Here is a 13,260-nt window from a genome sequence, read left to right as displayed (position 1 = left end):
ATGTAGGGCTGTGGCGCTCAAGACATTTTGTCACAGTTATTGTCATGCAAAAGACTACCGGTCTCATGGTAATTGACCGTTAATTAACATAAACATGTTTAGCATCTTCAGGGTTCCACACACACAAGTCGCTGATGGGGGCCTTTGGAACATCTACATTTAAAAGTCTAATAAAATAGTCTAATAAATTGAATACACACCATCACAATAAATACGTTATTTATTTTAATCAGGTCTAAAGAAACATTATGATATGAAGAAAATGTATTTCCAATTAACATAATATGAGTTAGCCTACTGTATGTTATCTGGCAATGCTCCATGCAATAGGCTGTAGTGGAGCTGGGCGGGCCTATACGCTCACTACGCAAGGGCCCTGCCTCCGCCTCGTGTCAAAGCGGGTGTCAATGTTTACAACTTGGATGAGAGGATGAAGCGGAACTGTCCTTCTGGTCACGAAAAGAGGAAAAAAAACACCATGTGAGTGAATTGCGGGAACAGCAATCAGGTAAACTTGTGTTCTCTCCTCTCCAAGTTTGATGTCGGAAAATAACAGTAACGTTAAGTTGATGTGCTAGCTTGCAGTTCATCTCTCTCTAGTCTATCTTTCTTGCTAACCTAACAGGGCAGTGCATCTCTTGGTCTGTCTGTGTCTTGCTTGCTTGCAACACACTTCCAGGGCTGTGTTCTGTGACTTTGTGCCTGTCAAAAGTGAGAGTGAAATACAACTATTTATTACGTTTGATAAACGACAACGGGCAACGGTGTTTATAAACTGCAGCTCTGAAAAGATAACCGCATCGCGCGTGACCATGTTGTGGCAGATGGCAGGGAGAGGTGAGGGGGGGTGGTAATTGAGGAGAGATATCTTGCAGGTAGCTGGCTCCACCCCCAAGCTTTATATGGACTTCCTGCCCCAACGAGGCAAGACTAGGATTCGTTAAGCCAGGGATTGCTTGGGGATAAAGGAGGAAGCAGCCTGCACAACAGGGCAGAGAAGGAGCGAACCAAGCAAGGTATGAGGAGTCAGAGCTGCGAGAGTCAGAGCTGCGAGAGTCAGAGCTGCGAGAGCCAGAGCTGCGAGAGCCAGAGCTACCCCCCCTTGTGTACCGGACCGGATTGGGTGAGGACCTGAGTGTGAGGATTACCCCTGGGAAACGGAACGGACAACGAGAACAGCTTGTGGACTGTGGGGTGATTGGTGCATTTCCCCCTCTTCCCCAGTGTATGAAAATCCCTAATAAACTTCCCATGTGCATTCTATTTGTGCTACTGGTGCCTGTTTTGCTATTGAACTTGGTGACGTGGAAACCCCACACCCTTGATCCTGCTACATATGGTGGAGAAAGCAGGCAAACCAAACCAAGTTCAATAACTAAAAAAACACAGAGCACAATGGAAGCATTGGTGAGACAAATGGTGGAGGCAAACATAGCACAGCAGGCTATGCAGCGGGAGCTGCTGGAAGAACGGCGTCAGCAGAACGCTCTCATGTGAGCTGAACTCAGCCAGCTGACAGCCGCCCAGGCCAGTATAGCGGCAGGTGCAACAGTCTCTCGCCCCAAACCCAGTAGGTTTTTCTGAAGCAGACAGAGGCTGACAACTACCTACAGAAGGGACTGCTACAGGAGGTGCAGGCCACAGTCCTCCAGGAGAGGGAGGCCAAGGAGGCACTGAGGTGAGGTGTCACCTCCATCAGCAGAGGAGGCGGTAGATGAGATGAGAGGGGAGGTGACCCTAAATCAGCAGAGAGCTGCAGCGCTACAGCAAAGCCTGGAGGCTGCTCTGAGGGAGCAGGAGGCGAAGAGTTGAGAGGAGGCCACTCTGAAGATGGAGTGTATGAAAATCCCAGTGTATGAAAATCCCTAATAAACTTGCCCTTTGCATTCTATTTGTGCTACTGGTGAAACTCGTGCTTTCCAGCAGCAAACTCTGTGGGGACCAGTCCAGACAATATATGGGCGTGATGGCACTCCTCATAGGCGCACATCATTTTAAAACAAGACAATGGTTATCTAGTCTCTCAGTCACAATTTAGTTACAACTCTGGATTAATGCAAGGTGGAAAGAAATGGATTGCCAATGACTATTGATTTATATATTGCATTAAAAATGTTGATTAGCCTGGAATACGGATGCACATCTCTCAGAAAATAACAACCGTCAAGTATTCAGCCAAGCCATAGTATAAATAGTATTTTATATTTGAAAATATATAAAAGGAAATCTGAGGGAGCCTGATGGGCCTGATGCAGCTGATAAAATTAATAATAGTATCTATAATTTACAGTTTGTCAGTAGAGGAGATGCTGGATCATCAGCCAGTACAAGCACAGACTCAGTTGATCCACATCCAGCCTCAGCCAGTACTAACAGACGCAGTACTGGCAGGTTCAGCAAGTACTAACATAGACCCAGTACAGCTGGCTACAGAAAATAATAACACAGAGTCAGGTGAAGTACAGGCAGCCTCAGCCAGTACCAGCACAACCAGAGGTGTACAGCCAGCATCAGATACAAGCAGCTCAGACTAGAGGTCGACCGATTAATCGGAATGGCCGATTAATTAGGGCCGATTTCAAGTTTTCATAACAATCGGTAATTGGCATTTTTGGACACCGATCACGGCCGATTACATTGCACTCCACGAGGAGACTGCGTGGCAGGCTGACTACCTGTTATGCGGGTGCAGCAAGGAGCCAAGGTAAGGTGCTAGCTAGCATTAAACGTATCTTATAAAAACAATCAATCTTAACATAATCACTAGTTAACTACACATGGTTGATGATATTACTAGTTTATTTAGCTTCTCCTGTATTGCATATAATCGATGCGGTGCCTGTTAATTGATTATTGAATCACAGCCTACTTCACCAAACGGTTATTTAACAAGCGCATTCGAGAAAAAAGCACAGTCGTTGCACCAATGTGTACCTAACCATAAACATCAACGCCTTTCTTAAAATCAATACACAAGTATATATTTTTAAACTGCATATTTAGTTAATATTGCCTGCTAACATGAATTTCTTTTAACTAGGGAAATTGTGTCACAGCTCTTGCGTTCTGTGCAACAGAGTCAGGCTATATGCAGCAGTTTGGGCCTTCTGGCTCGTTGCGAACTGTGTGAAGACCAACTTCGCCAAACGGGAAATCCAGGAAAGCAGGCACTATTAAACTAGGGAAATTGTGTCACTACTCTTGCGTTAATTGCACGCAGAGTCGGGGTATATGCAACAGTTTGGGCTGCCTGGCTTGTTGCAAACTAATTTGCCAGAATTTTACGTAATTATGACATAACATTGAAGGTTGTGCAATGTAACAAGAATATTTAGACTTATGGATGCCACCCATTAGATAAAATATGGAATGGTTCCGTATTTCACTGAAATAATAAATTTTGTTTTCGAAATTATAGTTTCTAGATTTGACCATATTAATGACATATGGCTCGTATTTCTGTGTGTTATTATGTTATAAAGTCTATGATTTGATATTTGATAGAGCAGTCTGACTGAGCGGTGGTGGGCAGCAGCAGGCTCGTAAGCATTCATTCAAACAGCACTTTCGTGCGTCTTCCCTGTGCTTCAAGCATTGAGCTGTTTATGACTTCAAGCCTATCAACTCCCGAGATTAGGCTGGTGTAAACAATGTGAAATGGCTAGCTAGTTAGCAGGGTGCGCGCTAATAGCGTTTCAATCAGTGACGTAACTTGCTCTGAGACCTTGGAGGAGTTGTTCCCCTTGCTCTGCAAGGGCCGCGGCTTTTGTGGAGCGATGGGTAACGATGCTTTGAGGGTGGCTGTTGTCGATGTGTTCCTGGTTCGAGCCCAGGGAGGGGCGAGGATAGGAACGGAAGCTATACTATTACACTGGCAATACTGACACTGACACTGACATCCAATAGTCAAAGGTATATGAAATACAAATGGTATAGAGAGAAATAGTCCTATAATAACTACAACCTAAAACTTCTGTTCTCATGTTCTGAGCAAGGAACTTAAACGTTAGCTTTTTTACATGGCACATATTGCACTTTTACTTTCTTCTCCAAAACTTTGTTTTTGCATTATTTAAACCGAATTGAACATGTTTCATTATTTATTTGAGGCTAAATTGATTTTATTGAAGTATTATACAGTATTAAGTTAAAATAAAAGTGTTAATTCAATATTATTGTAATTGTCATTATTATAAATAAAAAAATAATTAAAAAAATTGGCCGATTAATCGGTATCGGCTATTTGTCCTCCAATAATCGGTATCGGTCGACCTCTAATAATCGGTCGACCTCTAGCTCAGACCTTTATAGCACAGTTGCTTCTCTACCAAATGACCTAGCAGATTGGCCCCCAGTCTTAACAGACCTTATTTGTATTTATTTATTTCACCTTTATTTCACCAGTTAAGCTAGTTGAGGACAAGTACTCATTTACAACTGCGACCGGGTGAAGATAAAGCAACGCAGTGCGACAAACAACACAGAGTTACATGGTATAAACAAGAGTACAGTCAATAACACAAAAAATAAGGTATATATACAGTGTGTGCAAATGGCATGAAGAGGTATGGCAATAAATAGGCCATAGTAGCAAAGTAATTAAAATTTAGCAGATTAACACTGGAGTGATAGATGAGCAGATGATGTTGCGCAGATGATGGTGTGTAAGTAGTGATATTGGTGTGCAAAAGAGCAGCAAAGTAAATAAAAACAATATGGGGATGAGGTAGGAAGATTGGGTGGGCTATTTACAGATGGACTATGTACAGCTGCAGCAATCGGTTAACTGCTCAAATAGCTGATGTTTAAAGTTAGTGAGTGAAATGTAAGTCTCCAGCTTCAGCGATTTTTGCAATTCGTTCCAGTCATTGGCAGCAGAGAACTGGAAGGAAAGGCGGCCAAAGTAGGTGTTAGCTTTGGGGATGATCAGTGAGATATACCTGCCGGAGCGAGTGCTGCTGGTGGGTGTTGTTATCGTGACCAGTGAGCTGAGATAGGGCGGAGCTTTACCTAGCATAGACTTGTAGATGACCTGTAGCCAGTGGGTCTGGCGACGAATATGTAGCGAGGGCCAGCCGAATAGAGCATACAGATCACAGTGGTTGGTGGTATAAGGCTCTTTGGTAACAAAACGGATGGCACTGTGATAGATGCATCCAGTTTGCTGAGTAGAGTGTTGAAAGCCATTTTGTAGATGACATTGCCGAAGTCGAGGATCAGTAGGATAGTCAGTTTTACTAGGGTAAGTTTGGTGGTGTGAGTGAAGGAGGCTTTGTTGCGAAATAGAAAGACGATTCTAGATTTGATTTTGGATTGGAGATATTTTAGAAAGAGAGGGTCCAGATTGTCTAGCCCAGCTGATTTGTACGGGTCCAAGTTTTGCAGCTCTTTCAGAACATCTGCGTTCTGGATTTGGGTGAAGGAGAAGCTGGGGAGGCTCAGACAAGTAGCTGCGAGGGGTGCAGAGCTGTTGGCCGGGGTTGGGGTAGCCAGGAGGAATGCATGGCCAGCCGTAGAGAAATGCTTATTGAAATGTTCGATTTTCATGGATTTATCGGTGGTGACCGTGTCGCCTAGCCTCAGTGCAGTGGGCAGATGGGAGGAGGTGCTCTTGTTCTCCATGGACTTTACAGTGTCCCAAAACCTTTTGGAGTTAGAAATACAGGATACAAATGTCTGTTTGAAAAAATGTGCCTTTGCTTTCCTGACTGACTGTGTGTATTGGTTCCTGACTTCCCTGAACAGTTGCATATCGCGGGGACTATTCGATGCTATTGCAGTCCGCCACAGGATGTTTTTGTGCTGGTCAAGGGCAGTCAGGTCTGGTGTGAACCAAGGGCTATATCTGTTCTTGGTTCTACATTTTTTGAAAGGAGCATGCTAATTTAAGATGGTGAGGGAATTACTTTTAAAGAACGACCAGGCATCCTCGACTGACGGGATGAGGTCAATATCCTTCTAGGATACCTGGGACAGGTCGATTAGAAAGGCGTGCTCGCAGAAGTGTTTTAGGGAGCGTTTGACAGTGATGAGGGGTTTGACCGCGGACCCCATAGCGGTTGCAGGCAATGAGGCAGTGATCGCTGAGATCCTGATTGAAAACATCAGAGGTGTATTTGGAGGAAAAGTTGGTCAGGATAATATCTATGAGGGTGCCCATGTTTATGGATTTAGGGTTGTACCTGGTGGTTTCCTTGATAATTTGTGTGAGATAGAGGGCATCTAGCTTAGATTGTAGGACTGCTGGGGTGTTAAGCATATCCCAGTTTAGGTCACCTAACAGAACGAACTCTGAAGATAGATGGGGGGACAATCAATTCACATATAGTGTCCAGGGCACAGCTGGGAGTTGAGGGGGGTCTATAGCAGACAGCAACAGTGAGAGACTTATTTCTGGAGAGATTCATTTTTAAAATTAGAAGCTCGAACTGTTTGGGCATAGACCTGGAAAGTATGACAGAACTTTGCAAGCTATCACTGCAGTAGATTGCAACTCCTCCCCTTTTGGCAGTTCTATCTTCATGGACAATGTAGTAGTTGGGTATGTACAGTGCCTTGCGAAAGTATTCGGCCCCCTTGAACTTTGCGACCTTTTGCCACATTTCAGGCTTCAAACATAAAGATATAAAACTGTATTTTTTTGTGAAGAATCAACAACAAGTGGGACACAATCATGAAGTGGCACGACATTTATTGAATATTTCAAAAAAATGTAACAAATCAAAAACTGAAAAATTGGGCGTGCAAAATTATTCAGCCCCTTTACTTTCAGTGCAGCAAACTCTCTCCAGAAGTTCAGTGAGGATCTCTGAATGTTCCAATGTTGACCTAAATGACTAATGATGATAAATACAATCCACCTGTGTGTAATCAAGTCTCCGTATAAATGCACCTGCACTGTGATAGTCTCAGAGGTCCGTTAAAAGCGCAGAGAGCATCATGAAGAACAAGGAACACACCAGGCAGGTCCGAGATACTGTTGTGAAGAAGTTTAAAGCCAGATTTGGATACAAAAAGATTTCCCAAGCTTTAAACATCCCAAGGAGCACTGTGCAAGCGATAATATTGAAATGGAAGGAGTATCAGACCACTGCAAATCTACCAAGACCTGGCCGTCCCTCTAAACTTTCAGCTCATACAAGGAGAAGACTGATCAGAGATGCAGCCAAGAGGCCCATGATCACTCTGGATGAACTGCAGAGATCTACAGCTGAGGTGGGAGACTGTGTCCATAGGACAACAATCAGTCGTATATTGCACAAATCTGGCCTTTATGGAAGAGTGGCAAGAAGAAAGCCATTTCTTAAAGATATCCATAAAATGTGTTGTTTAAAGTTTGCCACAAGCCACCTGGGAGACACACCAAACATGTGGAAGAAGGTGCTCTGGTCAGATGAAACCAAAATTGAACTTTTGGCAACAATGCAAAACGTTATGTTTGGCGTAAAAGCAACACAGCTGAACACACCATCCCCACTGTCAAACATGGTGGTGGCAGCATCATGGTTTGGGCCTGCTTTTCTTCAGCAGGGACAGGGAAGATGGTTAAAATTGATGGGAAGATGGATGGAGCCAAATACAGGACCATTCTGGAAGAAAACCTGATGGAGTCTGCAAAAGACCTGAGACTGGGACGGAGATTTGTCTTCCAACAAGACAATGATCCAAAACATAAAGCAAAATCTACAATGGAATGGTTCAATAATAAACATATCCAGTTGTTAGAATGGCCAAGTCAAAGTCCAGACCTGAATCCAATCGAGAATCTGTGGAAAGAACTGAAAACTGCTGTTCACAAATGCTCTCCATCCAACCTCACTGAGCTCGAGCTGTTTTGCAAGGAGAAATGGGAAAAAATTTCAGTCTCTCGATGTGCAAAACTGATAGAGACATACCCCAAGTGACTTACAGCTGTAATCGCAGCAAAAGGTGGCGCTACAAACTATTAACTTAAGGGGGCTGAATAATTTTGCACGCCCAATTTTAAAGTTTTTGATTTGTTAAAAAAGTTTGAAATATCCAATAAATGTCGTTCCACTTCATGATTGTGTCCCACTTGTTGTTGATTCTTCACAAAAAAATACAGTTTTATATCTTTATGTTTGAAGCCTGAAATGTGGCAAAAGGTCGCAAAGTTCAAGGGGGCCGAATACTTTCGCAAGGCACTGTAAATCTCAAAATTTTTGGTGGCCTTCCTAAGCCAGGATTCAAACACGGCAAGGACATCGGGATTGGCGGAGTGTGCTAAAACAGTGAGTAAAAAAACTTAGGGAGGAGGCTTCTGATGCAAACACACATGAAACCAATACTTTTTCGATTACAGAAGTAAACAAATGAGAGTGCTTGGGGACACGCAGGGCCTGGGTTAGCCTCCACATCACCCGAGGAACAGAGGAGGAGTAGGATGAGGGTACGGCTAAAGGCTAGCAAAACTGGTCGTCCAGTGCGTTGGGGACAGAGAATAAAAAGAGCAGATTTCTGGGCGTGGTAGAATAGATTCAGGGCATAATGTGCAGACAGGGGTGCGGGTACAGTGGAGGTAAGCCCAGGTACTGAGTGATGATAAGAGAGGTTGCATCTCTGGACATGCTGGTTATACTGGGTGAGGTCACCGCATGTGTGGGAGGTGGGACAAAGGAGGTATCTAAGGCATGTACAGTGGGACTAGGGGCTCCGCAGTAAACTAAAACCATGATAATTATCCTAAACAACAATATACAAGGCCTATTGATATTTGAGCGAGACATAAAGCGAGGCATAAAGCAATCACAGATGTTGATTGGGAGAGCTAGCTAAGTCAACAACAGCTAATCAGCTAAGTGAACAACAACAGGTAAAATGGCGATGAATGGGCATGGAAGGTCGGTTAACTACACACAGGGCCTGAGTTCGGGGCTAGGGCCGACAGATAAACAAAGGATAACAAAGCGGAGTACCGTGATAAATGAACAGTCCAGCAGGCATCAGCTATGTAGCCAAGTGATCATAGGGTCCAGTGTACAGCAATAGATGAAACAGGGAAACCGCTAGGTAGTCGTTAGTACCCTAGCATGCTGGAGACAGTGTTTAAAGTTAGCAGTCCGGGGTAAGTAGAAGCATCTGCTCCATCGTCCGGCAATGGCCGGTTGAAGGCACAGCTGATGGAATTACGTCTGCGGACCAGTCGTGGTGGTACGGTGGTGCGCCGTGTCGACGAAGGGACCGGGCCAAATGGCGAAAGAGGTTATGTAGTTGTGGGAATTTTGTTTGCTAGCCGCCTGGCTCAGGGCTAGCTTTGGGGCTGGGTCATTCAGCTGTGATGATCAATGGTCCAGAGCTTTACGGCAGGAATCTGGTGTTGTAGTGGAGAAAAACAGTCCGATGCTGGCAGGTATTATCTAGGCTATAAAAACGGCTGGTGCCTGAGCAGAGGGTAAAGGCCGCTAGCAGTGGCTAACAATGACTAAATGGCTAGTAACTTAGCTAATTAGCTAGCTACCTTCTGATGAAAGTTTTGGCTATAGGGTCTAAAAAAAATAGCGGATCCGTGTGTCACGTACGCTGGAATAATTAGCGGATTAAGCTGCAGCGCGATATGGTTTCCACATATTATTTATTAGAAATGCACAAAACAACAAAGAAAGAACGAAAGAAAGAAAGAAAGAACCGTAATCAAGAGGTGTAACATACACTAACTCAAAGCAATATCCCATAAAACACAGGTGGAAAAAATGCTACTTAAATATGATCCCCAATTAGAGACAACGACAGCCAGCTAGCTGCCTCTATTTGGGAATCATACCAAACACCAACACAGAAAAACTAAAATAGAACCCCACATAGAAAATAATAACTACTCTACCATAGAAAATAAGGGTTCTCTACGGTCAGGGCGTGACAGTACCCCCCCCCCCCCCCCCCCCCCCCCGAAAGTGCGGAGTCCGGCCGCAAAACCTGAAACCAAAAGGGAGGGTTAGGGGGGTTGTCTAGTGTCGGTGGTGGCTCTGGTGCAGGGCGAAGTACCCGCTCATCCTGCGGATCCGCCAGCATCGCGGGCGGCTCTGGTGCGGGACGAAGAACCCGCTCAGCTCGCGGATCCACCATCTTTGGTGGCGGCTCTGGTTTGGGCCGAAGAACCCGCTCATCCCGTGGATCCAGCCATGGACCCGGGCTGAACACTGTGCCTGGACTGGACCTCGGGATATCAATGAAGGCTCCTGCCATGGAGCGGGACAGGACACTAGATCTGGACTGGACATCAGTGCAGAGGAAGGCTCCTGCCATGGAGCAGGACCTGCCGCCGTATCTGGACTGAGCACCGGCACAGGAGAAGGCTCCGGACATGGAGCTGGACTGGGCGCCGTGCCTGGACATCGGCGCATGGGAAGGGGACCATGGAGCGGGACTGGGCGCTGTGCCTGGACTGGGCACCAACACAGCAGAAGACTCTGGCATTGGAGCTGGATTGGACGCCGTGCTTAGACTGGGCATCGGCACAGGGGAAGGCTTGGGCCATGGAGCTGGATGTTCCGGACCGTTGACCGTCTCAGGAGGTTCCGGACTGTGAAACGTCGCCGGAGGTTCTGGACTGTGAAACGTCGCCAGAGATTTCGGACCATGAAACGTCGCCGGAGGCTCTGGACTGGGGACCGTCGCCGGAAGCTCTGGACTGGGGACCATAGCCGGAAGCTCTGGACTGGGGACCGTCGCCTGAAGCTCTGGACTGGGGACCATCGCCTGATGCTCTGGACTGGGGATCGTCGCCTGAAGCTCTGGACTGGGGAGGCGCACTGGAGGCCTGATGCATGGGACCGGCACAGGTGGCACCGGACTGGTGACAAGCACCTCAGGGCGAGTGCGAGGAGCAGGCACAGGACGCACCGGACTGGGAAGGCGCACTGGAGGCCTACTGCGTGGAGCCGGGCACAGGTGGCACCAGACTGGTGACACGCACTTCAGGACGAGTGCGGAGAACAGGCACAGAAGGTACAGGACTGGGGACACGCACTTCAGGGAGAGTGCGAGGAGCAGGCACAGGACGTACCGGACTGGGGACACGCACTTCAGGGAGAGTGTGAGAAGGAGACACATGACGTACCGGACTGGAGAGGCGCACTTGAGGCCAGAAGCGTGGAACCGGCACAGGTTGCAACAGACTGCTAACCAGATCCTCTGGTCGGATGTTGAGCAGAACACACTTGCACAACATCTCTCTCATCTCACTCTCTCCCAACTTTGCCATTGCCTCTCTGACAGTCTCTGGCTCTTCCCTCTGCTCAGCCGCCAGCTCCATGTGCCCCCCCCTCAAAAAAAACTTGGGCTTTCTGTAGCCGCGAACCCTGTCGTCGTCGTTATCCTCCATTATCTCCTTCCGTAATCAAGAGGTGTAACATACACTAAGTAAAAACAATATCCCATAAAACACAGGTGGAAAAAATGCTACTTAAATATGATCCCCAATTAGAGACAACAATAGCCAGTTGCCTCTAATTGGGAATCATACCAAACACCAACATAGAAAAACTAAACTAGAACCGCACACAGAAAATAATAACTAGAAACCCCCCCAGTCACGCCCTGACCTACTCTACCATAGAAAATAAGGGCTCTCTATGGTCAGGACATGACACCGTGTCACATTGAGTGAGGCGGGTTACCGGAATGTATATTTAATTTAAAAATGGAAAAAGAGATGAATATTATACAAAAAAGCCGAAAAATACAAAAAGTAAACGAGAGGACAACAAACCACGTCTGCACTGCTACGCCATCTTGGATCACTATGAGGACTGAGTCCATTCAAACCAGGACTGGATTTTTCCAGGACAAGTCTAGAAGAGGTTTCCATTCAGGCTTATTACAGAGACAGCTGTCAAATTGGGAAAAGATTACCAGGAGCTGGCTTTCATACTCAATCAAAAACAATGCTGTGTATTGTTTTCGCTGTAAGCTCATTTCTACAAAAGACTACAAAATAATAAAGGAAGGGGTGAATGACTGGTCAAATATCAACGTCATTCTGAAACACCTAGAGGGTAGTCCTGAACACAAACAATATGATTAAGTGGAGAGAACTTGATCTGCGCCTAAGTGGGGATAGCCTATTGACCAGATACAAATGACCATTTTGGAGGCTGAGAGAAAGAGATGTCGGGATGTCCTTACACTTTTAATAAGTATCACCCAGTCTCTGACTGAAAGAAACCTAGCATTCAGGGATTTATCAGACAAACTTTTCCAACCAGATAACAGAAACTTCCTAAAAGAGGTTGAATTACTGGCAAGATTTGAACCCGTTATGGGGTCTCTGAGGCCCAGACAACAGCCAAAAGCATTTGTGAATAAATTCATGTGGAGGCTGTTCTGAAAGAGAAGAGACTGAAAAACAGCAAGAGGCATTTCAGCTATGAGGCTCCTGATGAACCAGTGACTGATGCATTGAAAAACGTGACGTCAACTACTTAAACATTGTGGTCGACTCTGCTGTGACATCCATGGATGAGATATTTGAAATACTCAACCAGGTGAAAACCAAATATGGAGTGCTGCTGAAAAACCGACAGATTGAGCAAACTGTTTTAAAGGAGGGAGGATTGTATAGTGGGAGCACTGGGGAGTCAGGTGTGACTGTGTGGCAATGGCAAATGGTTTACATGGCTCACGGGTCAGGTAGGAGGGCCCTTTAGTAGAATTTTGCATAGGGCTCCAGGGTGGTCAGGACCGGCTCTGGGCTGGAGGCTTGTTCATTTATCTGACAAGATATGCTTATAAATCATGTGCCATTAGTATATATTATATACTTTTATAGTAAGAAGAAAATCATTTAACTTAGCTGAACTTAGAAAGGATATTTTGCCCATTCCGTAGCGAGTGCGCATATGAAGTGGCTATGTTGAGCATTAATGTGATCATTTGAAACTGGTCCTATACACTAGATTTTGAGTTATTTGGTAATGTTAGTTGTGAATGATACAAACCTTAGAATGTCAAAAAAGTATAACATTTATGGGCTGCATGATGCGACTATAGACTATTGATGATTTGAGAAAGTTTCAAAAAAAAGCTTGCACTCTGTTCTTTGCCTCAGGCTGCACAGCTGTTCTCTCATCAAGTTATCATATTTTCACCCATCAGACTTTTCTCAATTTATTCTTGTCTTCCTGCCGGTACCGTTTTTCAATAATGCCTGGTAGGCTACTTCGTTTTTTTGCTAAGCTGCAAAATAAATGTACACATACATGTTATTCAATCATTGCTATCAATCATTGTTATTCAATCATT

General features: G+C 45.3%; 1 protein-coding gene across 1 annotated transcript in view; it reads right to left on the bottom strand.

The window, feature by feature from the left end:
• LOC110532091 (A disintegrin and metalloproteinase with thrombospondin motifs 20) overlaps positions 1–13,260 on the bottom strand; it is a 143,228-nt gene that overhangs the window by 86,004 nt on the left and 43,964 nt on the right. The gene's annotated exons all lie outside the window — the stretch shown is intronic.

This window comes from Oncorhynchus mykiss, chromosome 1 (assembly GCF_057628025.1).
Source record: "Oncorhynchus mykiss isolate SJ-2025 chromosome 1, ASM5762802v1, whole genome shotgun sequence".
In the NCBI taxonomy this organism is placed as follows: domain Eukaryota; kingdom Metazoa; phylum Chordata; class Actinopteri; order Salmoniformes; family Salmonidae; genus Oncorhynchus; species Oncorhynchus mykiss.
The sequence above is the reverse complement of the archived record's forward strand: the minus strand, read 5'-3'. Positions and strand labels throughout refer to the sequence as shown.